The following is a 27,979-nucleotide window of genomic DNA, read 5'->3' on the forward strand; positions in this document are numbered from 1 at the left end:
TGAAATGACACGGCACGATTCAAATTTAAATGCGAATATTGTTGCGAGCAACAACGTATGTACACGCGCTTCGTGTTAAGAAACGGACTTCGGCCCCTGGCAGCTATGGGGAAGGTTTGCGTCTGGGATGTTTTTGTAGTTTCTGCCACATTAGTCTTTTTTTTGTCCACGATGAATGGAGGAGGTTGGTCCACTGTTCTTGCACAGCCACATGGTGTACAAGTTGAGGAGAGAGTTTTCGTATTCCGACCTCCTGCTACTACTACTCGTCGGCCACCTACAACAACACCTCATCGACCAGTTTTCAGGGGTGGGTACCCACATATTTTCTTGCTTGAATAGGGGATATGGTTATGGCTAAGCCGCTTTCTCAAGGAAGGACATATAGCGCAGTAATATTGCAGCCTTCATTTACGCATCGAACGCCACCAAACACGCTGCATATACTTTCAGTCGGATGATTGTGCGTTGCAGCGCAGCTAATCTTCTGTTAGTAAGATCTTGATGAGGGCTAGTTGGTTCATATTTAGAACTGAGGGTGAACAGCGCGAACTAAACAAGGACACATGGAAACAAATACCACAGACAAGCTCTGACGGCCAACTGGAAGTTTATTTTAATTTCTCCAGAGATTTTATACCTTTTTCGGCATAGGCATGCGTACACCAGTCGCAAAAACTCCAATCGACGACGCAACCGCGAATCGCGAGCGTTCTGCGTATTCCGCGGCGTCAACGAACCGTGTCCCCGTTCCGTCTCCGTGGCTGTGTGGGAGATCTTTGGCCCTGGCCACTGTTCTCCGGTTGTGTTCCGGGTGGATGTTCCGTGTAGTGGACGTTCCGTGGGTGGACGTTCCGTGCTACCTGAGCGGACACGATGAGGTAGCACATGTAGCTGAGAATTTGGGCGAGTGCCTAATCGTATCGGGAGGAATGGAGCGGTAAAGAGTAGTGAAGACAATGTGAAGGCTATGAAATTTTTACACACAGCTCTTCGAGGACCACGTCCGAATGAGGAACGTGTTTAAGACGGAGATCACACTGTTTTACCTGTAATAAGTGCAGAGATAGAAAAGAGGACAAGTACAGTGCCCACAGCTCACCTACTGGGAAAAGGATACATTTGGGAGGGACCTAGATGGAGTAACAATCGAACCATCCTCTACTGCTTAGCAGCCACATTCAAGAAGTGACTAGTTGCGCACCAATCATATTTATGAAAGAACGCAGGAAAAGGCATAATGAGTGGCAACCTAAAGTCCACAAAGATCCATTAGCAGCAACGAGAATGATGACAGCAGCGTCCATACATCAAACGATGCATCAGAAGCCAACTTTGTAAGGACTAAGAAACACGTTGCGCTTGGCAGCAATCCATCGCTCAAAAAGAATAAACTGTGGCGTGTTGTGGCCTAAAGGAAACTGCATCGGTGAGCAGCCATCTTGCAACGGCAGATATTTGAGAGAAGAGAAAGATGGCCAGGTATAATTTACTGGAGAGCAGTCAGTCACCTCAAGATGAAGACGCAATGTGACAAAACATGCACTTGAGGCACGTCGCTTGGCAAACTCAAGGTAACAAACGACCATGATTGCTCGGTGGAGCATTCTCCAAAAAACGTCGCGAAGAAAGAAAGAAATGTATAATGGTTTCCAGCAAGTACAGAAGCGAGCACAAGAAGTAGAAACAGACAGGACAACGCTGTCTGTTTCTACTTCTTGTGCTCGCGTGCGTACTTGCTGGAAACCAATATACGTTCACCATGCACCAACTGGCCCTGCAAACTACTCTACCAAAAAGAAAAAAATGCTTGAAGACGAAATTACGTTCATTAAATAAAGTGAGCAAATGGAATGACAGAATGCAAAGGTATAAGAGGCTGGACACATTATAAAAGCGGAAAAATCTCACAGGAAGCACACAGGCAAATGAAGAAACAAACTTAACATAATCATAGCTTCTCATTCTTCTTGGAAATGACGAAGAAGGAAACAGCCTGGCTTATGAGGAATAATATGACTAGCTCTAAAGTGTGGTATAGATTTAAGTGCATTTGAGACAAGACACATCAAGAATTTTAACAAGGAGACAGAAGCTAGGTTAACGCTAAACAACTCGAGACTGCATATCTGTAAATGACTGAAAGAATGAAAATCTGTGCGAATGAATGAATGAAAATGAATGAATGAATGACCGAACGAATGAATGAATGAATGAATGAATGAATGAATGAATGAATGAATGAATGAATGAATGAAAAGATCTGTGCGTAGCCTCCAGAGGTGTACAGGCGCGATAGCCTTAGGTTGGAAAACCGCCACAACACATCACGACCGACAGGGTGACGTCCTAGTTAAAATATTGGTGCGCTATTTGATAGATCAGTTGGAAAGACAGAGGCCATACTAACAACGTGCTGAACATAAGGGTATGCGATGTTAAACTGGAGAGATTTCGGAAGCTGCTGCAGTCATTTTCAATCAAAGAAGTTTATTATTTCTCTGACAATATTGCCGTTGGCAGGGAAGCGTGGTTAGCATAAATCTGTGTTGTTTATGCATCATATTTTCTTATTCAAGTAATTCTCGTTGGACAGTTTGATGAAGCGATTCATAGTGATTCATCCTTGTAATGAGGAATCCAAAGAGTAATTACACATTTCGTTTGTTAATTTTAATGGTGTTGATTTGAGAACTGCCTATGGAATATTGGTTGTGCTAAAGATTTAGAAATGATGATCATGATGATGTAATGTATACCAAGATGAACTGTTTTGTATATTCATATTCAATTTTCACATTTCGTGACATAAGCAGTGCAGGGCTATAATGAAGGTCATATGCGCAGTGTTCTACACTGCTTGTGTTCATGATTAGGAGACCATCTACGAAAACAGCCATCCACAAGTGTTCCTTTAGCAAAAAGCTATTTGATTGAGGGGAGGGGTCATACATAACTTGTCACGGTTCTCGGTGCATAAGACCAACATAGAAGAGAACAATCAAGACAAAGAATCAATGAGCAAAGTACGTTAGTTGAACAACAACAAGTACAAGCATTGAACTTAAACCTACACTTGTCCAGGCGTAATATTCAGGTGTCATTAAACTTCACAAATCGCAAGGCAGTGCTCGTTTTCCCAAGTAAGTGTCCTAAACCTTAGAGTAGAAGGTGTCACATGTTTGCATCAGCGATACAGCCGTATCGTAGGACGGTCTGTTTCGACGTTGATTTTGGTGAGCGCGAGATTGTCACCGTACCGTAGGACGTGGCCATTGTTGCTGGGATGAGCGTTTGCCGGAGACCGCGGGGCACAACGCGAGTCATAGAGGAGCAAGCCAGACCAGGGAGGTGCAGCTGGTGCTCACCTCCAGCTGAGGTTAGGGAAATCGATGCCATCGGTTCGCCTGCCAACAATTGCTTATGTGCAACTATTGCCTTTTCCAAGGTCACTTCAACTCTACTTCTTCTATCTTTGCTTCGTTGTTGTATTTCCTTACTATGTTCGTAGCAGGCCTGCTTTTTCCGTCGTCTACATGAAGTAAAAGTAATGCTGCCTTCCTACATACCCTTTTATTCAGTGTACTTGAAGCCAATCACCTGCTCTTCCATTTCATGACGATATGCAACCACTCTATTGAAGCACCTTTCGTTGGTGTAGCTTTTCGCAAAGACGACCCGCTTTGATAAAAACACTTTGTTTGCAGGTCAAGGACGCTAGTGAAACTTCTTGCAGTCGTCCCTCCAAGCACTGAACGGAGCCTAGAGGTGTGCACGGTCAATATTCTCTCTATCTCGCAGAAAAATAGCATGGGCTACTGGCGCCATTACTATGAAACTCAAGGCAAGCAGAGTGGATTATTTTTAGCAAACAGACATTGTGGTATCCATCATCTGAAAGGTAGAGCAAAAACAGCACTTATATGCATAATAAGCAACAAACTGCAATACAGTGATGCAAGTAAAATGTATTCCGCCAAGAATGATGTTACCCCCTATTTCCCTGGAAAGTGCTTATTATTAATGAAACATTTCCCAGCCCCACCTCGGCTTTAAAATCAAGACATGCCTCCGTCTATTTTTTCTTACCATCTACAGCTGTCAACACAAAGAATTATTTTAAATCAAACGAATCACATGTGTGAAGGAAAGGCGTTGTCAACGGAATCTGACATATTCGTGCTTCTTATTTCAGCAACATGGAAGAAATGCCATTCTTTGTTTCAGCGGATAACAAAATACAACAAAAGGTTCATTGGACACCTCGGGCATTACAGTGAAGCTGAAGAATAAAATTTTCCTCGTCTTTCGTTGAAAGACGCTGCATGTCCTAAACATTTGTCAAATCTTACTCATTAGCATTGCTGTAAGACATTTGAGCATATTTATCTTCCACATGTTGTAAAACTTCTTTGAATCGGCTTCATCTTTTAACTCATGTCAACATGATATAAAAAGGACGTTTTCTTTCCACACTCAGCTACAATTTCTAAACTCAGTATCTCTTCTCAGAGCTACTATCTGGTTTTAATACTGACTGTACTGTTTTCAATTTTGCCGAAAATTTTGTCACCGTTTCGCACTAATTACTTTCTCTAAACCTTGATGACCTAAACCTTGACCAAAATGTTCTTTCTTGATATAAACAAACGCTTTCTGCAAGGTTGAGTTCCCACTACATAGTCGCTAAGAATTATTCTTCGTCTTTTGAACCTGTAACATCTGGGTTAACACAAGCATGTGTCCTTGGGCTACTAGTTATTATAATGTATCTCACCAGCTTCCCCGAAAGTTTACTGTATTTCTATGGTAATATATTTGCAAAAACTGTGTAATATACCAAAAAATTGTTAATGCTGTTGATTCTCGTAAACTGCGAAGTAACCGTGATAGAATAGCTTCGTAGTGCAAGAGCTGGAGCATAAATATCATTAATAAATCTAAATATATGCATGTATCTCGTAGTATAAACACGAACAGAATTGCCCTTACTTTTATCATCAATGGTACCAGACTAGACTCCGATGTCTCCTACAACTTCTGCCGTATGGCATCACCTCTAACCTTACATGGAACGCACACTTCAACTACGTAAGTCACAATGCCAGTACTGCAATAGCGTAGTTAAGCCATAACTTTAAACGTTAACCTAGTGAACCTAAACTAAACCTCTACAAGCCACTTGATCGCTCTAAACTAGAATATATTTAAGCAATGTGGGATCCTTCTCAAAGTACTTTAATTCAACTCATTGAAAGAGTTCATAAGCGGGATTCTTGTTTGATATTATCTTATTGTTCTCTTTACACCAGTGTTACGCCTATGAAGCCTCAGTCTACATGAATTCTAATGTCATCCCAATGTGCACAATTATGTCTTAAGTGGGAATTTCTGAAGCAATTTTTAGCAATAAGTTGTATTTCGATTTTTTTTCGTTACACGCCAGCGGGATATAGACGCCGGATAGCTCAACACTTAAAGGTCAGAATCACAAACATAGAGCAACGATTCAGTGTATGGCAGACTGAGATGCCAAAGGATCATAATAACAGCGAACTGAAAATTCTTAAGTCGCGCATAACGCAATAATTACTGATACCCGTTTGGCATTCACCTAAAGCGCTAACGCAGCATCGCAGTTTTGCGAAACAATGTAGTACTCAGTATCTGCAGCAAAATGGTTAACTGGGCGAGCTAATGTTAAGCCAATGGCTGCACGCTTGCTAAGTAAACGCGCAGAGGCAATAAGCACAGGCGTCCTTTGTTAAGATGCATTTGCCCCTTCGCGCTTTTGCTAACAATGAATATCTGTAGCTTTTAAAAGGCAAGGGTCAAGTAGAGGTCAAGCATGCCACACAGCAATGAGGTAGGCGCAGCTTGTTCATAGCCGTGGTGGCCGAGACGGAACTTGGGAAACTATTTAGCGCGTATACCGTATCGCAAACGCACAGTGGTGGCAGCGCCAGGTGTCATTGATAACGTCAGAGAAATGATGTTATAACAAGAAACGCGAAGCGAACCATCATCCATGCGCCGTAAAAACATTCAACAAAGCGAGTGTAGACTACCTCATAAGCACGAAGATCCCTATACTCAGAGATGAAAACGCTGCGAAGCGGGACCTATCTTTGACCCTCTAACCACTTTTCTAGTAATAGGGAAAAATTAGGGGAGACGTAAGATTGCACTGAAGATTGGAGTGAGTCAAGCAATACCTTTAAACGCTTGAATTCAGGAGGTGGCTGTGATACTATAAGTGAATCCAGAAATAAAGGGTGGAGCTCATCGCGCAGAAAAAAAAAGATGGATGATGCGGAATTGACGAAAATTCTTCGAATGAGGGTCCTTTCTTATCAAGCTATTTTGAATGTTTAATTTGTTGGACCGTCGGAGGACGGGCACTAAATACATTGAAACTCGCTCCCGTCTCCTTGTCCATAGAACGAGCAAATGAGAGGTATGCTTTTGCTTCATGATATGCGTCCGAAGATGCACAACTGTGGTTGCAATATAATTGCACTTCACCGACTTTACACGTATTTAGCAGAAAGCTGGAGATATGTTGAGCGAACGCGAGCATTTTACGTTGTGCACGAAATAGATAGCATTATTTTTCAAGTTTTAAGTTTATTTCACAACATTCGCAATATTAACACAATTGTGTGTACACACTGTGTGGCCCCAGAGGCAAGGAATAGTCGTGGAGTCATTTACAAAAAGTTACGTGGGAGTAATCTCAGTTATTAACATACGATTTCACATGTATTGAAATAACAAGAAACATCAATTCAGAGGAAAAGTACACCAATATTTACAACATAAGACTGCCGTAGACAAGGTATTATTATAGAAAGTCAAATAAAAAATACAAAGATTTCTGAGAGATATGATATATAGAAACATACGTTTCGTAAAGTATGTTGTGAAATGGCATTTCACTCATGTTCCAAACGACAGTCGAGTCGTCATGGTCCTCACAATCTATGTAGGCTATCACATACTCCGACAGTTAGCTGACAAAATTATGGAAGAACTCATCTCACAATGATTGTCGATGGCGATGTGAATGAGATTCAAGGAAAGCTGCATCTGCATTGCCGAAGATAAAGAAGATCTAGAGCTCCCTGACCCTTCGCAATGTCAGTGGGTTTATAGCAAACAATGAAAGACACAATGGCCCACTTATAATAATGCCAACTTTTGATATGGTCGTGTTCTCCGGGGCCACATATAAAGAACGGCCACGTTTTTGTGCCAATTTATTTATTCTAGCATGTCATTCATCATCTGGCTAGAATGCCAGAGGATGAATGCTGCATGCCAATTGCCGAGGGTGATGCGACCAAGTATGAGAAACTAATTTCTGTCATTCATCTAAAACATACAAATTTGATGATGACACGATTGTCGTTGAGAGCAACGCAACCCAGCACTCATCGCATCATAAGTGCAAATGCTGAACGAAATGTGGCTGCTGGTTGAACGCCCGGCTGCGGTAGGCACATTTCGATGAGGACAAAATAGAAAAGCGCTTCTGTACTGCGCGTTGAGTGCACGCCACTACTACCAGCTCGTCAAATTTTATTGTGGATTTCCCCACTAACGTGAGCGTCACAATGAGTTCATGATTTTTGCTGGCACGAATAAGTGTGAAAATTGAGGTTAGTTATCCGGTACTCGCTATTAGTGTTGGATTTGTATTCAATAAATTCGATATGTTCCCGTCTCCAGCTATTAGGTAAGCTTAGCTTGAAGTTTACTTCTCGTTTCACCAACGCCAGCGCATACACGGCTTGCCACAACCTGAACACAAGTGTACATACTGTTGTGCAGCGTGCGCGCAGTGTTCATGTAAGCAGCGCATGTAGTATATATAACCTTCGCGCTGCCACCAAAGAAACTGAACGGGCCGCGATCGTAGGTCCACTTCGATTCGTCGGTTGTGCAGACAAACACACTCTAGGCCTTTACAGGTGAGCTTCTAAGCGTACTCGCGCGTGCCGTTTAAGTGTAGTCGATAGCAAGCGCCCGACAACACCCCGGTCAAAGGTCGCACTAGCGCCAACGGTGTAAATGCACGTTGAGCGTTCCTATAACGGATGTCACAATAAAATAAGACTAATAATAATGCCATGCATTTATTAGTTGTATTAGGTCCTGAATGACAGGAGTACAAGCAATCCTCTCATCTTCACTAATGAATGATATTATATTTTTTACATTAGAGTTTTCAATGCAACTGCAACAAATCATTAACTCTTAGGAAATATCAATGCGGGCTTTTAAGGGGAACATTTCATATAGCCTCCGCGTGTAACCCACCGACAATCCTGATTTAGTGCAGGATTCTCCATTTAGTGTTCTGAACATTTCAAATCAAAACTGCCTTAAAATTTTTTTAATGTTGAACGAGGAGTATAGTTACCCATCAAATAAAGCTACTATAGTTTCCCCTGCAGCAGCGGGATAGAAAGCGACACGGCGCCAAAGCAAAACTGTAGGCATAAAATGTGAGGCAGTATTCCTTGTTCATTGGCTTCCGACGCCTATATATGCACGGAAATGTTGCGCAGCATTCAACAGCTCTTAGCCATGGCAACGTTTTCGTCCTTCACATTTCCTTGCGTTGCAATCATGTTTTTCTTCCTAGTAATCGCGATGCAAGGGGAACATTGGTCATGTGCTAATGCAGCTCCACTTCATTACGAGAATCACAGAAGTTATCCGAATCAACATAAGACACCTTATGCCTACCAACTCGGCCAACACCTCCACGGAATACCCCACGTCCAAACCCCAAACCATGTAAGGAGTACAGTTGTTACTTTTAGGCACCAGAACTGAGCAGGCAATTTGGCAAAGGAAGACGTTGCGAACCTTATGTTTTCAAGTATATCTTAAAGTGGGCTAAGATGAACATTACACTTGCGATAAACATATGCTAGGCAAAAAAGAAGTTAAAGTAGAGTAAAATATAAATTTTTCTGTCTGTGGAGTTCGTGCCAAGAACTTCGCCTCAACGCGTGCGGTGCTTCTTCACTGAGTGTACATCAGAAGTGCCTGTTTCGCATGGTTTATTGGCGCTGCGCAGTAAATGACGGGCCATTTCGATAAGCTTGACAATAAGTTAATGACCGCGCAACGTTTGACGAAACAGAAACAAGAAATAGGCCTAAACCTGACACCAAGACGGCGGAATTCTAAGAAACACAAAAAAGAAATAACTGCGCTTTGTGCATGCGATGTCTAGAGGAAGTCTTCAGATGTGGACAAGAAATTTGGAGGATGCTTAGGCTTCGCCTTTAGGAGTGGAACGCCACTGCGTTCAAGAAAATCTCTGACTTGTCACAATTCCTGGCAATGGTAGCTTTATCGCGGATGCGTGGAGGCCAGTGCCATCTCGATGGCGTTATTGCAAGGAACCGAGCGGGCCGCGCCGTTCTATGAATGGCAGAAACGCTTGAAAAGGGCTTGTGTTTCAGTTCTTGCGTAACAGAATTATGTTTCGTGGCCTACTGTAATTGCAATCCGACGCTATCATGTCTGTTGGTTGAGCTTGGGTCGTACTTTGCGATTTTTCTGACGCATTTCACTTTGAGGAATGAGTTCTGTAACGCCTTTGCGCCACGCGGAGGGCCAGCGTGGTTGCGGTTCGGAATGATTATTCGCGGAACTACGTCCAGCGCCGCAATTTCTCGACACGTGGCCCTTAACGCTATCGCGTTAATATAATCGGAACAGAGGAGCCGGAGCCATTGCCATTATACAGCCTCGGGGGGAAGCAGCAAAGAAACCTACGCGCTAACGCAGGCTGGGGCTCATAGAGAATTCTCATTCCTTCATGTGTCAAAATACCAATGAATGGCAGCGCTTATCGCACGTTCTGCAGCTGAAATCTCACCATAGAGAAGCGGCGCCGATAGCGCAGCTATATTCCCATGGGTCACGGAAGCCTACGCTGTAACAGCTATCTTCTCAGCGCCAATGCCCTGGCAAAGAATAACCAGAGAAGCGATGAACGACAGCGCTCTTCACGGAAAAAAACAACAACAATCGAGTGGTGTGAAGTAGCCATAAGTGTTGGCGTGCTCGTACGCATGTATGCATTTCAAGGTCACTCCCGCGGCTGCTAGAGGGCAATATATTGCAGCTCGGCCGCTGGTATCAGCTTAGGAATATTCACACCTTCTCCCGTAGGTGGAGAAGGTGTGAAACAGTGGTCTGTACTACTTTTCTCGATGCTGAAGTGCTTTGTTTAAGAATATCAATTCACACAGCATGATAAACACATGTTGTTTACAAATATATATTTTATGAAGTCTGAATTTCATCCTTAGAGATTTCCCAGAAATGACCACATTGGCTTTGTAATAGACTCGAAACATGCCATAAAACGGCACTGTAATTGTCTGTACAACATCCTAAGTGTGCTTCTATACCGGAACGTACTTTTACATAACCTTAACCTTGCCATAATTAGTGGAGGTGTAAGTACAATAAACAGACAATTCGGCGGCAGCATTTCAATGGCGGGGAAATGCAGACACCCCTATATCCAGCATTCAGTGTGTGCTAACGAACCCGAATTGGTTAAAAATTAAAAGTACGACGTGCCTTATTTCGACATCGTCAATTTCGAACCTAAAACGCCGCAATTTCCGTAAAGCAAATATACTATTCGAGTATTTGTGGAGGTGCATCGGCGCAGCACAAAGTACGGTACAACTTCCTGTAAGTATTTTCTTCCTAAGTATTTTTCTTTCCTATTGCGTCGGGCTAATCTGGGTTATGTCCTGCAGCGGACGACGCAGCGGCATTGTGGCGTCGTGGTAAGCACGCCCACGTTTGCCAGTGCAGCATTTCAATGACTCGGCAAACAGCTCGGTGACAGTTGCATTAACAAACAATGAACTACTCAGCGTTTTGATGGTAGGACAGTTTTTAGAAAAGCATGAATACTTATGCAGACATACCCAGGAAAGGGCTCCCTTAAGCTGTACTTCTTCTTATTACTTTTTCTCGCCAACGACTTCTTTGTAAACTTAGTGTACCGTCTTCAGGTGATTTTTTCTCTCCGTAGTGCATATAATTGAAGCAGGAACGCTCGAAAGCGCTCAGTATCTTAACAGCAAAATATCTATAATGAGGCAGTAGATCCAGGAATAGGGCATCTATACAGATGCACTTTCACCACTCCCAACGCCCCCATACCGTTCTTTCATACATTTACCTGTCTTAATATGAGTAACTTGTTCGAATGTCTGTCGCTATGCTGATGAAATCCAAGCAGGCATAATTGATTTTCTATTTGTCATTCGCGCCAACGACAACTTGTGCTTACCGTTGCTGTTTTACTACGCGCATTAGCACAAAATTTTGACGGCATTGCAGCGACTTGCATTCTCCCTGGACAGAACATAGCGTGTCTCGTTTAGAAGTACTAACTGGCGCGTGCACTGTAGTTCAGAGTAGGTTAACGCATCGACGCCGCCCCAGTTGAGTTGATGTTTATAGTACAGCGCCACGCAATTTCGGAGCGGCTCCAGTTGCAGAAAGATGCTCCTACTGCATGTAGAATTATCAGCTATCTTTGGGGGTGCGACAGCTCGTGCAGGTATCATTGCACATTAGTACGAACGGACACACAAAATTAACGGTATTGACGGCGAATATACGCGGCAAACATGTAGTTTGCGGCGTGTAATCTTCATCGCCCTCGTCCAGCGTGATTACAGATTCCTTTAATCCATACGTGAGGGCTAAGTCACTACGTGGGAATTAAGGCTTGTGTAGAGGTCAGCAGTACGTATGTGTCGACGTACTAGCAAGCGCAATAGAACGACCCACCACGTGTATTCTCACAGCTCTACATTAACGGTCTCGTAATTTGCATAAAGGCCGATTACTCTGGTGGCAGACGTGTGAATATGCAGCTGAAGGGCGAGAAGTGCCTGGAAGCCGAATTTGCTTTTTTTTTGGCAGACAAGAGCCTCCTGCGATTCACGTGTCAAACGCTTATTTTTAATAATGCTTTTTTAGATATTGGTCACGCCAACAAGTAAAAACGATTGCTAAAGTTGTGTGGTGGACAACATATGAAATAAATATACAACCTGTAGCGTTAGTCGTTCCTTAGACAGAGTTTGCTGTCAATGCAGCATTGTTCTTTTCGGCAATTTTTGCTTGACCTAGAACCACCTGTGGTAAAAGAATAGTAGTTTTGCAACATTTCTGTGAAAAACTTGCGTCACACTCGAAAGAGAAAATTATAATTACATTTTGCGTCAGAAAATTATTAAAAATATAACGTTTTTAGTTTCGAAATATAAAGGCGATTTTTTTTTTGTCTCTGTGCATGCCTTGCGAGCGAGAACACATAAATGCTTGTCGCCTCGGTCTAACATAATGACTTCGGCGCCTGGTTGCTATGGCGAAGGTTTCATTCTGGGAGGTTTTGATAGTTTCTGCCACATTAGTCTTTCTTTTCTCCACGATGCAAGGAGAAAGTTGGTCAGCTGTTCTTGCAGAGCCACGTAGTGTACAAGTTGAGGAGAGAGTTTTCGTATTCCGACCTGCTACTACTACTACTCCTCGAACAACCACACCTTCGCGTCGTCCAGCAACCTTTCGAGGTGGGTAAACGCCTAATTTCTTGCTTGAAGAAATGGTATGTTATGGTAAGGTCACTTCCGCAAAGAAGAAGATATAACGCAGTAATATTGCAGCCCATATTTACTCGTCAAACAGCACCAAACACGCTGCAAAGGCTTTCGATTGGATGATTATGCATTGCAGCGCAGTCAATTACGGAATACAAAAAAAAGAAATGGTACGTACTTGCGCAGCCGAAAATGTGGAGCACTGACTGCAATTATAGACCCCTGATGAAATATTATTAATTTTCACAATTTATATGCCGTAAAATTAGAACAATAGCAATAAAAGTAGGTTTATAAAGGAACAGTACAACTGTATGAGAAACAATTAGTTTCCCATCTTTTCGTCTTCTTTATTCATGTGCTGTAAAAACGGCGCACTATGCTAATGTTTCGTGCTTACCATTCACTTGAGGTTTTCAGCACTTTTGTCGTGGTGGTATTTTTCTCGTTCTTTTTCTGGAAATATTCTCTTATAAATGGCATCCTGAAAACTGCATTTGCTGCTCTTTTTTAAATTGTCACTAATTGCAACCCGTAAGGCTCCGCAAGGCACTGTTGCAGTCTTTTTAAAGAGCACTAAAAGAGGTATATTACCTGTAGCACGAGTTATTGCTACTGTAAATTTTCCTGTCACATGCACCGTTAATGCTGGCTGATTTCGTATTCATGCACTACGCCGAAAAGGCATTTACTATAAAGGATGTGCAACAATATAAACAAAGGTCCATGACGGTTGCGTAATCTAAAGTAATGGCACTCGCTACAAAAGTTATAAACAGGGATAAGGTGCCTCAGAAAGGCTGGCCAAAGTTTCGATAGGAGGACCTGTCTTCGTCAGAGGCAGCCTCATCATCATCGTCAAGGTATTTTTAACGAGTTAGCATAGTGACGCCACGTGCAGTTGTCGTCGGTGGCGGCCGGTTGTAAAGGAGAGACTTCAAAGTGAAAGAGCGCTGTCGCCTGACATCTGTGAGCGTGGTTCCGAAGACGAGGGGCAGGAGCGGCAAAGTAGGAAGGCGGGGAGGATAAAAAGAGAAAAGAGAAAAAAAGAGACCAAGAGTTAAAAAAAAAACCACAACGGAAAATGAAGGGCATGGAAGGGTGTTGGGAGGAGCGAGAGTTTGGGGAGCATTCAGGTTTGCCGTTGGTGGCATGTATTTGTGGCTTTAGAAGAGCTAGTCAGACAGTCAGTGCGCGAGTAACACAAAAGGCCCAAAATGACTTCAGTTGAAAGAATGGCTTCAGTAGCGTAGCAGCAATGCGTCGGGTAATTTTGGAGGAGTTATGATAGCGAAAAGGAGCGTGGGGTGCAATGCATGGGGTAGCTGGAAGGTAGCGCCTTGGTCTTTCAAGGGACGTTAGCCCCAGTAGCTCAACGTAGGCGTCGACACGGCAGCACACAGAAGTCGCGACACCTTGTGTAGCTGAGGCGCCAAAAAATGTATCCTGGCGTCTGGGACTTAGGAATGCGTTGGTGAGAGTGTTTCAGAAAATAAAATTAAAAACAGACAAAGACAAACAAACTAAGAATGGTGGGACCTAAACTCAAATAATATATAGGAGATTCACAAGAGCGAGAGCGGCCGCGGGCTGATGTATATTGGAAAAGGGGTCATACTGTTGATATATGCACAAAATATGAAAGAGCGTGTTAAATTTAGTAGTAGTGAGGGAAAATTGGAAATGTAGGAATTGGTGAGGTTAATACTTAATGGTTAGCCGGTGGCACATGGTGTTTTGCACTTTGGTTGATGGTATGAGAATTTCAGATTTAAGTTACGGCTTTTAGAGATTCTAAGTAGGCACGTGCCAAATTATTTGTCGAGTGTTGGCATTTAAACTTGTGTATGAGTTATGTATATGATAGTGTATATTTCCTCTTTCGAGGTGCACGGAAATTTGATTGTATTATATACAGCCTTGCTTTGTCGAATATATGACCATGTACATTGAAGTGGCTGGCTACTGCTTTAGGTAAATTTTGTTTTGCACCTGCACGGTGACCGTTGAATCTTGTATGAATTTGTTGTCCACCCTCACCTTTGTATTGTTCGCAACAAGCGGCACATTCTAGACAGTAGACTACAACTACGTAGCTTGATGTGCAGGTGAAATTCGAAGTTACCTCGTTTGAGTAATTGTACGCTGTGGTTCTTACTATATCAGTAGGTTGAATATTTTTGCATGTAGAGCACCTGAGGTGGCCACAGGGACTGGTTCCTAACTTCATCTTTGTCATTAGTTTGGCATGTACAAGAATATCCTAAAAATTATTGTGGCGTCTGTAGGCTACCCTGGGCAGGTCGGCACGTATTTTATTAGGTTTCTGGTTGCTGGTGCGAATTGGGTAGTATTTACTCAAGTTATTGTTCGCATTTGGGAGCGCGGTTGAGAATTTAGTCGTAAGAAGAGACGTTGTTGTTCTTGTGATTCTAGGGCAGGGCTTGAGGACCTCAGCTCGATCAAGTTTGGTTACATCGGCGTAGGTTTTTTGAAAAACACTGTTTGGGTGATTCCTGTTTGATAGCGTTTCGTTAAGGTGATCCGGTCTATCTATGTAGTGTTGGTTTTCAACGCAAATGGGACGCAGTCGTGTGGCTTGGCTTTTAAAGATGCCTTGTTTGCAATGTCTGGGATGGTGGCTTGTATATTCTAGATACTGTTGTTTGTCACAAGGTTTCCTATACAGCGTTGCGTTTAGTATCCCATGGTCAATCTATATCGTTGTGTCCAGAAAGTTTATGTGCTGCGTTGAAAATTCTGATGTAAACTTTATTGTTGGGTGAAAAGGATTTACAAATGCTACGTATTTATCTAGACTTGCTTGCCCATGTCCCCTCCATATTATGAATATGTCGTCTATGTACCGAAGGTACGTGTGGGGCTGGTCAGTGCAGCGCGATTGGAAATCTGTTTCTCGAATCCCCATCAAGAAGTTCACGTAGGTTGGTGCAAAAGGCATACCCATACTTGTCCCGTGGATTTGTAGGTAGTACCTATCGTGAAACTCGTAGTTATGTGGTAGAAATAATTCAAGCAGATGCAAGTACATTTTTATAGGGCGTTGCGCATTGTGTTTAGAGAGCGTTTGTTTTGTCGAAGATAATCCATCGGAGATTGGAATGTACGTGTACAGGGCCGTGACGTCAGGCGTTTCGGGAATTACGTTTTGGGGTAGTGTACTTTTAGTATTAATGTCCCCATAATTCTCAGTAATTCTCCATAATGCTCATATCCTGAACCAAGGCACAAAACACATTGTGCATCTAGCTAACCTTAATTCTTAGCCTCACCTATTCCTCCATTTCTAATTTTCCCTTACCTACTACTTAATTTACCATACTCCTGCATATTTTTACGAATATATCGACCGTGCGACCTATTTTCGGATATAAATCAGCCCTCGCCCGCTTTTACTCATGTCACCCTCCTTTTTGTTATTCCGGTTTTGGTCCTCCCCCCTTTCTCGTTTGTTTTTCTTTGTCTGTTCTTTATTTTATTTTATTTTTTCGGAACAACCTCACCAACACATTCCAAAATCCCTGACGCCAGGATACCTTTTGCGGTGCCTGAGCCACACAGGTTGTCGCCACTTCTGTATACCGCCGTGACGACATCAAGAAAAATAAACTGTTCATATAAGTGACATTGCTATCAGAGGCTTGCGCACAAGGGAGAAAGAGACTATAGTCATTCCTTGAAGGCAATACACAGCACGCTGACAAGGGAGCGGTGTTTATTTAATATTACCACGGCTCTCTAGCCAAACGCGAGCTTCGCTCTCACTCGTTTTGCGCAGCGCACCTATCTTTTAGAAAAGGCGCCGCAACTGCAGCAAAGGTGAACTATAGCCAGGTGATTCATAGCGCAGGCATTAAGCCGTAGTTGCGCCTTTCTCTGTCTGCCGCTCGGTCGCTGGTTACGTTCTCACCGACTAGGTTCAACCCGTCTCTTCTGGCAGCGGAAATCGAACTTCGGCACGCCTCTACAGCTGCCCGATGGTCCAACTATTACGCCACAAACGCGTGTGTGCTTCTCTTGCGCCAATACGAACTAATTCTTTAAGAGACTCACCATGCATCGAAAATGATTAAGAGTTCCATACTATAACGCACACCCACATTGGGGGTTCGGCCAAGAAGTGGTTGTTATAATCTGGTGCAAACACCGACTAGCGGTTCGAGACTATAGTATTCATAATTTCGATTATTTCCGTGCTATGACAGATACCCATAATGAGAGATTGGCCAAGAAGCGCGTCCACATGTTGATTTTAATGAAGATTTCCATGCAATCAAACATACCCACAACGGTGGAGGTGGAGGGGTTGGGGGGGGGGCGATTGAGTGCAGGCGTCGCAAAACTGGCGAATAATATTTGGCGGCACCAATTACGCGTCTACTATGTCGGTAAAAAATATTTTGCATACAATTCTTTCAATACAATAATTTCCATACAATGATTTCCGTGCGATAATATTAATATTATCATTTCCATGGGATGATTTCCATACAATAGCACTACCCGCGTAAGAGAGGATTGGTGAAGAAGCGGACAGTTCATGTCGTACTGTTCCCAACGTGCTGCATTAGAGGATTGGCGCAGTTTTATGATAATTATGTTTACCATACCATGAGACATAGACCCAACGAAATATTTCATAAGAAGCGGCGGGTACATTTAAAAGAAATAAGATGAAATCAAGAAGTACCAATGCACATAACATTTCTCACAATGTGTAGCACACTTCAATAGAACATAATATGTGCGTTCGATCCCCCTAGTTCTTATGTTCTAGTGACACCCAAACGGAATGCAAACACGGCTTCTGAAGATATGGGACCGACGCGAGGAATGGCATTTGGCTTGGGGTTGATTCCTGAACCAGGACCTTTATGTAATAGAAACCTTTCTTTGCTTTCTTTCGTCACTTAACGGTTTCTCGCTGCTGCTGTCTTATTAATTCTACGGCAACTTGCGCCACTGCCTTGTTTCACTAGGCTTGTGCCCGGAAAGACAACTTGTGCAAGCAGGTTTGTAATACTACGCATGTGCCATTTACTATGTGATCAAATAAACAGCTTTAGAGACTGGATATGTGCAACTGCGCATATGCTATTGGGTGTGTGAACATTGTCCAAGCCCCCAGAGTTGTTCCGTTCACACTGGGTATGTGTCTGGATAGAGAAGCGGAACACGAGGTAAAATCCGAATATGTCTTCGACAGAAAATTTCAGAAAGCGGCTAGAGAAAAGTGAAATTGAGGACGAAAGCAGCCAAGTGTATATAAAGAACCACGTTAAGGTAATGAAATGAGACGAGAACATGCATTGAGCGACGTAGCATTGAGCAATATAGAGAACTTTGCGACACTGAGTGCGGCTTGTTCGCTCTGACTCCAGCGCCTTTATTTTCTAAAAATATCCAGACGAGAGACACATTTACCGACTGATATCAAATCTGCGCTAGATGAAGGAAGATCAGAGCTTATATCCACCATGTTACATAGCTTTATTATATGTGATCGAAACGACTTGGTCATTGGTTAAACAAGTTCGCTGTGAAATTGAACTTTATTTCTTGCGTCTATACCTTTTAGCTAAGCTCTATCTTTTCTTTATTCAAAACCACTTCGCTAAAAACTCAAACTAGCATCTCAAGATATTTAACTTTAGAGCTCACAACCTTTTTCTCATAGATTTTTATCTTCTGCAATGAAATACGTTGGGCTATTGTTCCAAGATCATTTTATAAAATGGGACTTCATTGCTCATATTCGTATTTTGCTGGAGTTTATCTTCTGTTCCTGAAAACTACTTCGCTACATATTGAAGAAGCAAGACGAATTCCGACTAGATGAGAACCATAATGTTGCTTTTGAGAGAAAGAAACGACCAGAGATTTTTATTCAAAGTCAAACATTTCTAGTGTATCTTGACCTGGTTTTATGGTACTATACCCGGAGAAGTAAATGAATAATGTGGAAACCCTCTGGAAAAGCGTGCATAAATATTAGTTAAAAAAAGAAGGATATGATAAGAGGTCACACGTGATGTGACACAAAAGTAATCATTTCACAAGAAGCCAACAAATAAACACACCAATTACATGAGAGAAGAAATTGCATGTACGTAATAGTTTAATTGAAGACGTGATAAATTAATGGAAAGGAGTTGATGAAAAACACGTTCATGTGACGCCTACAACAAAAAGGCGGGGGAGGAATGGGGAACATCCGCTGTCAAGGCCGTGAGCTCTGACCCTGGCTAACTCTCCCAGGTTTGTTTAGTTCTAGTATGTGAATATAAATGTCGCAGAAAATGGATGGCAAAGCGGCGCCGCGGTAGCTGAATTGGTAAGAACCTCGCCTGCGTAATCCAAAGACGCGTGTTCGTTCCCTACTTGCCGCCAGCTGTTTGTTCATCCACTTTTATTTTTATTATTATATAGTTTCTTTATTTCAGTTATTAGGTAACATATATTTTCGCTATGCTGTCCTTGGTGTCTAATTGTTGGCTTATGATATGACTAATGACTTATGATATGACCGCCCTCCGTTTCCTTTCTTTTCGTTCATAAAGATGAATAATCGTTTTCGTTGTTTAAATTGACTTTGGTCATGGTTTGTAAACCTTCTCAAGTGAGCAAAGGTCAAAGTGTAAAGGGCCTCAAAAAGACAAAGCATGAGGCAGTTAAATATTCCTCTGCAATATTGGCGGTCTTCAGTATTATGCTACTGATAGCGTATCATGTTGATGCGAATAACAATAGTGAAAGCAGATTTTGCTTTCTTTTAAACACGTTAATCTAGAACTACAACTTTTAAAGCTGTACATGCCCCCTAACCCCACCCCTTTGAAGGGCATTATTTTCATCTGCAATAGAGCGTATGTCAGATTGTTCTCGCTTCCGGTGCTATGTCTTCCAACTTGGACTATTTTCTACATCTTAGCTGACATGAAATATTGGACGCAAATATTGCAGAATATTTTTACCAGCAGAAAGCGTGATTCGTAATGATTATTTCTTTCCTGAGCTAGAACATCGACAAGTGAGTTGGCCAAACGGATGCTGAAAATAATGGGATGTAGCACCAGCAACACAACTGTTGCTTGATGTAGACAACGAATAAAGTATCGAGCTTCACGAACATAACAGAAAAAATTGTCCAGACCCAGACACACTGTGGAAATGGACGGCGTCGAAGCACTTTGCAAGCAGCTGGCTGTGCAGCATTGTTTTGGGCTCCCCAACGCGTTAGCAGCCTGTCCAGTACGTTTGTCTAGATCCATTGTTTGTGTCTGTGACGCAAATTGAGTGAAGTAGAGTTAAAGCTAGTGCGTGTGCTCGAGGACAGCAGTATGACGACGGCGGTAACTATGACTACACGATATTTACGAACAATCGTATTGAATAAAGGGCAAATAAGGCATCCACCCGTTCGTAGCGATTGCTACAAAGGAAACCCATACGGGTTCCTCGAAAGAAAAGTCTCATAGTTGAAGAAAAATTCGTCCTGGTCCGGGACTCGAACCCGGGAACACCGCCTTTCCAGGGCAGCCGCTCTACCATCTGAGCTAACCAGGCGGCTAGCAGATGGCAGGGCGAAGTCGAATTTGTCGACAACACGAAGCAAAGGCAAGAGTTTGACGTAGTAGTTCTGCGGAAACCCGCAAGGTGGAGAGAAGTTCTGCGCGTTTGTCATGCGTGCATGTCATAACCGACACGTGGTCTTTAAGGAAATAAAAATGAATGAATGAATGAATGAATGAATGTCATAGCTTGACATAACGACCATGGCTTTCGAGCCAGTCATTCTATGAAAGACACTGCATGACATGTTATTAATATCACACATGCATGTTATACTGCACGCATACCCAGAATATATCCAGTTAAAATCGTTCTTTTAATGTTTTTGAATCCATAATAGTTATCTCGCTGATGAAATTTGCGTCATTCACGTAAGTTCCATTTTCTAACATGACATTCATGACATAAATTGCATCACATGCATGCCACGATGTGAATGTCATTATTGAAATAAATGACATGAGGTGACGGTGCCCTAGTGATTTCTTGACCGGATTTGTATCAGGATATGTGTGGCCAGACATCCGTGCATAACATGACAAGAATGAATAAGTAAGTGCTCATGCTTGCCTCGTCATTAGTATGATGTAATGGCAGGCATGTCATTCATGTGACGACATTAATGGCATTTGTGTGATGCGATTCATATCAAGGTATATGTCGATTTAACGGAATCCTGAATACTCCCTCGGGCTTCGTGAAAATGCAATGTTTGTGGATAGCAAGCACTGCTCTGAACATCTCAGCCAATTTTAGCGGTCGTGCGGGTCGCGTGAAGATCACAAACGGAGCGCGCAGTCACCTTTCTCTCAAGCGCGTTCTTTTCAACAGAAACCTGCTCCTCACATTTTACTGGTCACTTTGTTTCACAATAAGAAGAATTCCAATACGTGGCTACTATTGGCCAACGGCTGACGTCAATCAAGTAGGGTGTTTGGATCAATGAGCTTGTTGCCACTGTTACTGTGTATATTTATCGACGAAGTTTAGTAAACAGGCTGTAGTAAGGTAAAAGACGCTTTTTAATTTCGATAATAGTTACTTCCAGAAGAAGCCAACTTTCGTTAGCTCAAGCTCGTCCATGGCCGCCCGCTTAGCAAATAAACTTTCGACTAGTTTTGATTGCTCAACTAGCCTCGAACCCTACGAAATTTAGGCCTTGACAACACGCACGCTTGCCAGCACGCGCTAACACCTGTGCGCTACTGGTTAGAGGCCTTGGCTGACTTGGTAATAACGCTTCGAAAGGCGCAAGATGGATGCGCCTACCGTCCGCCGGTCAAGCTGTCAGACGAGCCTATGAGCGCGAGCACGCACTGAAACCAAACGAACGCAGCCCCTATGCACTACACTCCCTAAAGTTGCATGTAGCTGCGGTCCTCCTACGTAGCGTAGATACCTCTGCCGCTGCGGTGTGTCGCGACGGGTCCACTGACTGAGGACAAGCTCACTGAGGGCTACAGCGTTCGGTTTCCGTTTGGCGCGTCGTAGGCACCAAAATTTGGATTAGTTGCATCCCCGTTAACACTTAAAATGAATCTTGACCTTCGTGCCACTGTGACTTGCAGTAGGTGGAGCGTTGTGGGACACGCCCCACTCTGCCGTAGCCTTCGCAGGGCAAGGCATTAAAGATGGAGCGGAAGCACCACGAAGCGCGTGTTTGATTGCTAATAACTCCGCTTCTGCAGGACGCATTCAAGTCATTTTTGCGTGAAAATATTGATGTCATGAAATGACATGCGCTCATGTCTTGTCATTCATGTCATGGCACGCATGTCATTCATGCCATGAGATTTACGACATGTAATCCATGTCAGCGCATGCATGCATTTTATTCATATAGTGATGTCATACGGGATCATGTCATTCGTACCATAAATCACGAGACATCATTCTTGTTATGTATGCATGCATGTAATGCGTATGCATGTATGCATGCATGCATGTAATATGTGTTCTGTTTAAAACGCCAGACAGAGCGACAGACAGACAGACAGACAGAGAGACAGCAACACTGTCCACGTCACGATATAGGACATTTACTTCTGAAAATGAACAATAGTTGGTGATTTGTGAAATTTATTAAGACAACTAAATGGTTTCCCGTGACAATCGCAAGGCTAGGTTTGCTGACATATTATTTGTACTTACGGTTAATGCATCTACTGTAAATAGTTCGTGTAATATATTACTGCTGAACGAATGTTGGTTTCAATTTATACATCTGTTTTGATTGTTCTCGCCTATCTTCGTGTCTTTTCATCCTGGGCCGAAAACCCTGTCAAAACAAGTTGTGAGCCGGGGAGGAATCTCGCTTTTTCAGTTGCTATGAAACTAGTGCAGAGAGAAACTTTAACGTAGACAAGTTAATAATTTTTCTTATGGCATAAGGATGGGGCTCTAGTAGACACTAAATAGAGTTATTTTACAGTAGCCTAATTTACAAGGAGTGCAAGTAACTTTACGAAGAGAAAGGGCATCAGGATGTGAAATGCAAGATAAGAGTAAGATTTCCGAGGCAATACCAAATGAGGAAATAGGGCCAACGTGTAAAGAACTTAGTGTGGCCGTGATAAGTGTATTAGGCAAAGAAGACACTGTAGTTTACATGGAGGATGAAAGAAAGCTTCTTTACAATATGTAGCACTACGCGGTACGGAAAGAATAGACAGAAATAAAGACATCTGGATGTAATGAAGACCGTGAAGCGATTATGAAGCTATAAAGAGAGAAAAGACAGGGTATTAACGAACATCAAATAAAGCTAAGTTGCTTAAGACAGAAACCAATGAGTTCATTTCATACAAATGACGAAATGCGGCAAAGGAACAGGAAGAGCACTGTCGTGAGATGCAAGACAGGAGAAGCAATACTACAGGCAGCACATGAAACTGAGGAATTGGGCAAGTGCTTAAGCGCCGGTGGAAGAATAGGGCTTTAAAGACTAACGAAGACAATGTGAAGGCTATGAGATTTTTACAGATAGCACTTCGAGGACTACGTCTGAATGAGGAACCTGTTTAAGACAGAAATCAATCACTCTGTTTTTCCTATAATGAGTGCAGATATAGAAAAGAGGGCAAGTGTTGTGCCCACAGCTCCCATACAAGTAAAAAGAAATACTGGGGAGGCATCTAGATGGAGTAAATATCGAACCATCCGCTACTGCTTAGCAGCCACAACCAAGAAGTGACTAGTTGCACGCCAATCATATTCTTGAAAGAACGCACGAAAAGGCAGAACGTGTGACAACCTAAAGTTCACAATGGTCCATTAGCAGCAACGAGAATGACGACAGAAGCGTCCATAGGCAAAAAGAGGTCTTCCACGAATACACACCGAAGAAGGAGACTAAAGGGCAGAATTTATGCCTTAACAGAGTGAAGGATGTGAAATAACGGAAAGGAAAAGGAAAGATGCATGAGAATCCAACTTTCCACGTACTTAATAAATCGACCAACTGCATCGGTGAGCAGCCATCTTGTAAAGGCAGGTATTTCAGAGAGAACCAGTGAGGTATATTTTACTGGATAGCACTCAGTCACCTCAAGATGAAGAGGCAACGTGAGAAAATATGGATCTCTGGCACGTCGGTTGACAAGATCAAGGACAGCAATGACCATGATTGCTTGGTGGACCATTCTTCAATATAAGTCGCACAAGAAAGAAAGAAACGCTTGATGACAAAATGATGTTCAACAAATAATATAAGCAAATGGCATGACAGAATAAGAGACTGGACACATTAAAAAAACTGAAAAATCGCACAGGAAGCACACAGGCAAGTGAAGAAACAAACTTGACATAATCAGAGCTTTTCGTCGTTCTTGGAAATGGCGAAGAAGGGAAGAGCCTCGCGTATGATCAAGATTATGAACACGCTAGAGTGCAGAATAAATTTAGGTGCATTTGGGACAAAACATATCAAACATTTGAACAAGCAGACAGAAGGTCGCTTAGCGTGAAAAAACTCGCGACTGCAAATCTGTAAGTGAGCAGTTATCTGTACGTAGCCTCCAGAGGTGAACAGGCATGATAACCTTAGGTTAAAGAACCACCAGAACGCATCATGATTGACATGCTGACGTCTTAGTCAAAATATTAGTGCGGCAATTAGCAGATTAGTTGGAACGACAGAGTTCATAGTAACAATGTGCTGAACATAAGGGTATGGGACGTTAAACTGGAGAGATTTCGGAAGTTGCTGCAGTCATTTTCATCAAAACTGTTTTTTATCATTTCTCTGCCAAAATTAGCGTTGACATGGAAGCGTGCTTAGCATAAATCTGTGTTGTTTATGTATATCTTATTATTCAAGTACATTCTCCACGGACGGTTTGATGAAGCCATTCAGAGTGATTCATCATTGTAATGAGGGATCCAAAGAGTAATATACATTTGTTTGTTAAATTTAAAGGCGTTGATTTCAGAAGTGCATATGGAATGTTGGTTGTGCTGGGGATTTAGATACCAAGATGAACTGTTTCGTGTAATGGTGAATTTTCATATTGTGTGACAGGCAGTGCAGGGCACTAGTGAAGGTCATATGCACAGTGCTCTGCAATGCTTGTGGTCATGATTAGGAGACCATCAACGAAAACAACCATCCGCAAGCCTTCCTTTAGGAAAAAGCTATATGATAGGGGGAAGCTGTCATACTTAATTTGTCATTGTTCTCGCTGCATAAGGCCAACACACGAGAGAACAAGCGAGATATACAGAAACAAAAAGCAAATACATTAGTCGAACAGCAATAAGTACAAAGAATATGCCAGTGAGTATACCTTATGCTTCTCCAGGCGTAACATACAGGCTGCGATAAACTTCACAAATTACAATGTAATGATTGTTTTCCCAAGTGTCCTAAACCATAGTGTAGATGGTGTCACGTTTGTGCATCAGCGATGCCGCCGTATCGTAGGGCGGTCTGTTTGGGCGTTGAATTTGGTGAGGCCGAGGTTGACACCGTACCATAGGACATGGACGTTGCTGCCGGAGCAAGCCTTTACCGGAGACAATGGTGCACAACCGCGAGCCATAGAGGAGCAAGCCATACCAGAGAGGTGCAACTCGTACTCACCTCCGCCTTAGGTCTTGGCAATCGATGCCACCTGTTCGCTTGCCAACAAGTGCTTGAGTGCACCTCTTGTCTTTTCCTAGGCCATTTCAACTCTACTTCTTCTATGTTTATTTCGTTGTTGTTTTCCATTATTATGTCCGTAGCAGGCGCTGCTTCTTTCGTCGTCTACATGCAGTAATGGTAGCGCTGCCTTGCTACTTTCCATTTTCTTCAGTGTCACTTGAGACCAATCACCTGCTCTTCTATTTCATAACGATATGCAACCACTCTTATGAAACATCTTATGTTGGTGTGGTTTTTTGCAAAGACTACCCACATTGATATGAAGCACTTTCTTTGCAGGTCAAGGACGCTAGTGGAACTTCTTGCAGTCGTCCCATCAAGCACTGAATGGAGCCTAGAGGTGTGCACAGTCGATATTCTCTCTAATCTTTCGTAGAAAAAAAGAGTATGTCGTACTGGCGCCGTGGTTATCATATTTAAGGTGAGAAGAGTAGGTTACTTTTTGACAAACATTCGTTGTGATATCTTTGACCTGAAAGGTAAGCAAAAACAGGCCTTCTATGTATAATAAGCAACACACTGCTAAATCAGTGAAACAAGAAAAATATATTCCGCGTAAGAGTGATGTAACCCCCATTTTCACTGGAAAGCGCTTATTATTCATGAAATATTACTCAGCACCACCTCGCCTTCAAAATCAAGACATGCCTCCTCTCACCATCTTCAGCTGTCAACACAAATGATAATTTAAATCAAACAAATCATATGTGTGAAGGACACATGTTGACACCCCTATGTTGTCCTTGGTGTCAGTGTTTTTTGGCTTCTTTTGAAATAATTTTCCCTATGTCGTCCTTCGAGTCAGTGTTTGTTGGCTTTTTATGACGTAATTTCCCCTATGTTTTTCTTGGTGTCAATGTTCGATGGGGGGGGGGGGGGGCTTCTGATGACATGGCTAATAAAAATCGGGTCCCTCGGTTAACCCACTTCCTTACGTATGGAGGGTCTCGAATCCAGCAACATTGATGCATTCAGGTAGCATGTGTTGGTTTATTGAACGGTTGCCTTCACCCAAAAAAGATCACGTTCTCGTGACGCCTGCGGCAGAAAGGATGTTCCACATTCGCCGCCAAGGTCAGTGAGTTGTGGCGCTGGATAGCACTCCCAGCGTTCTACTAGCAAACATAAATACCCAAGAAAGTGGATGGGGTAATGGCGCCACGGTAGCTCAATTGGTAAAGCATCGCACGTGGAATGAGAAGGCTGTGGGATCGTTCCCCACGTGCGGCTACTTTTTCCATCCCCATTCATTTCCATTATTTATAGTTTCTTTATCTGATTTACTAGACACAAGTAATTTCGCCTATATTGTCCTTGGTGTCAGTGTTTGTTGGCGCCTTATGATATGAGTGAAGGAAAGGAATTCTCAGCAGAATCTTAATTATTTGCGCATATTTTTCAGCAACATGGAAGAACTGCCATTCTTTGCTTCAATGGATCACAGAATACAAGAAAAGTTTGGTTGGACACCGCGGGCATTACAGTCGAGCTGAAGGATAAAATTTTCCTCATCTCTCGTTCAAAGACGCTGCATGTCCTAAACTTTCGTCAAATCTTACTTACTACCATTCGTGTAAGACATTTGAACATATCTATCTTGCACACGTTGTAAAATTTTTCTTAATGGAATTAATTTTTCAACTGCTGTCAACATAACTTACAAAGAAGGCTTTCTTTCAACACTCAGCTACTATATCTAAACTGAGTATCTCTTCTCAGTGCTACTATCTGTCTTCAATTCTGACTGCACATTATTCGACTTTGCCGAAGCGTTTGGCACCATTTGACACCAATGTCTGTCTCTAAAGCTGGATAATGTAAACCTTGACCAAACTGTTCTCTCTTGAAATAAAAGATTTCTGCAAAGTTGAGTGCCCAGTAGGTAGAGGCTAACAGTTATTCTTCGTCTTTTCAACCTGTAATCTGGCGTAACACTAGGATGTGTCCTTGGCCTCCTGCTTATTCTCATTTTTCTTACCAGTTTCCCCAGCAGTTTACAGTGCTTCTCTGTTAAATTATTTGCAGAAAATTGTGTAATCTACCACAAAATTACTAAAGCTGGTGACTCTTGTAACCTTCAACGTGTCGTTGACAGAATACCTTCGTAGTGCAAAAGCTGGAACATGAATCTCAATGTTAACAAAATTTAAATATACGCATGTATCTCGTAGTATGAACACGAACAGAAATGCACTCCCTTATATCATCAGTGGTACCAGACTAGACTCAGATATCCCCTACAGCCACCTGCCATGTGATATCAACTTCTAACCTCACATGGAAAGCACACTTCAACTATGTAAGTCGCAATGCCAATCGTCGGCAATGCGGAAGCCTTGTCGAAGTACTCTAATTCAACTCATTCAAAACGTTCATAAGCGTGATTCTCGTTTTATGTCGTCTAATTGTTTTCTTTACGCAGGCGTTACGCCTATGAAACCTCAGTCAACATGAACTCTCATGTCGTCCCAATGTGCAAAATTGTGTTTTTTGCGTCAAATTTATCATTGAAACCCCATTATAAATGAGCAAAGTATAATACGTCCATCATGAAATCGTCGCGCTACGATCATAGCCTTACAAA

At 42.5% G+C, this 27,979-nt stretch overlaps 3 long non-coding RNA genes across 3 annotated transcripts; 2 read left to right on the forward strand and 1 right to left on the reverse strand.

Moving 5' to 3' along the window:
• Nucleotides 1-4,353, forward strand: LOC142589794 (uncharacterized). Its single transcript, XR_012829941.1, has 3 exons — nucleotides 1-310; nucleotides 3,708-3,768; nucleotides 4,196-4,353. It is a non-coding gene; the product is annotated as an uncharacterized LOC142589794 (long non-coding RNA).
• On the reverse strand, nucleotides 317-25,661 carry LOC142589795 (uncharacterized). Its single transcript, XR_012829942.1, has 3 exons — nucleotides 25,333-25,661; nucleotides 12,114-12,198; nucleotides 317-863 (listed from the first exon to the last, which is right to left on the reverse strand). It is a non-coding gene; the product is annotated as an uncharacterized LOC142589795 (long non-coding RNA).
• Nucleotides 12,398-27,266, forward strand: LOC142589793 (uncharacterized). The gene is made up of 3 exons (XR_012829940.1): nucleotides 12,398-12,632; nucleotides 25,675-25,735; nucleotides 26,798-27,266. It is a non-coding gene; the product is annotated as an uncharacterized LOC142589793 (long non-coding RNA).
• Nucleotides 27,267-27,979: the final 713 nt, after the last annotated feature.

The sequence above is a fragment of the Dermacentor variabilis genome, chromosome 8, assembly GCF_050947875.1.
Source record: "Dermacentor variabilis isolate Ectoservices chromosome 8, ASM5094787v1, whole genome shotgun sequence".
NCBI lineage: Eukaryota > Metazoa > Arthropoda > Arachnida > Ixodida > Ixodidae > Dermacentor > Dermacentor variabilis.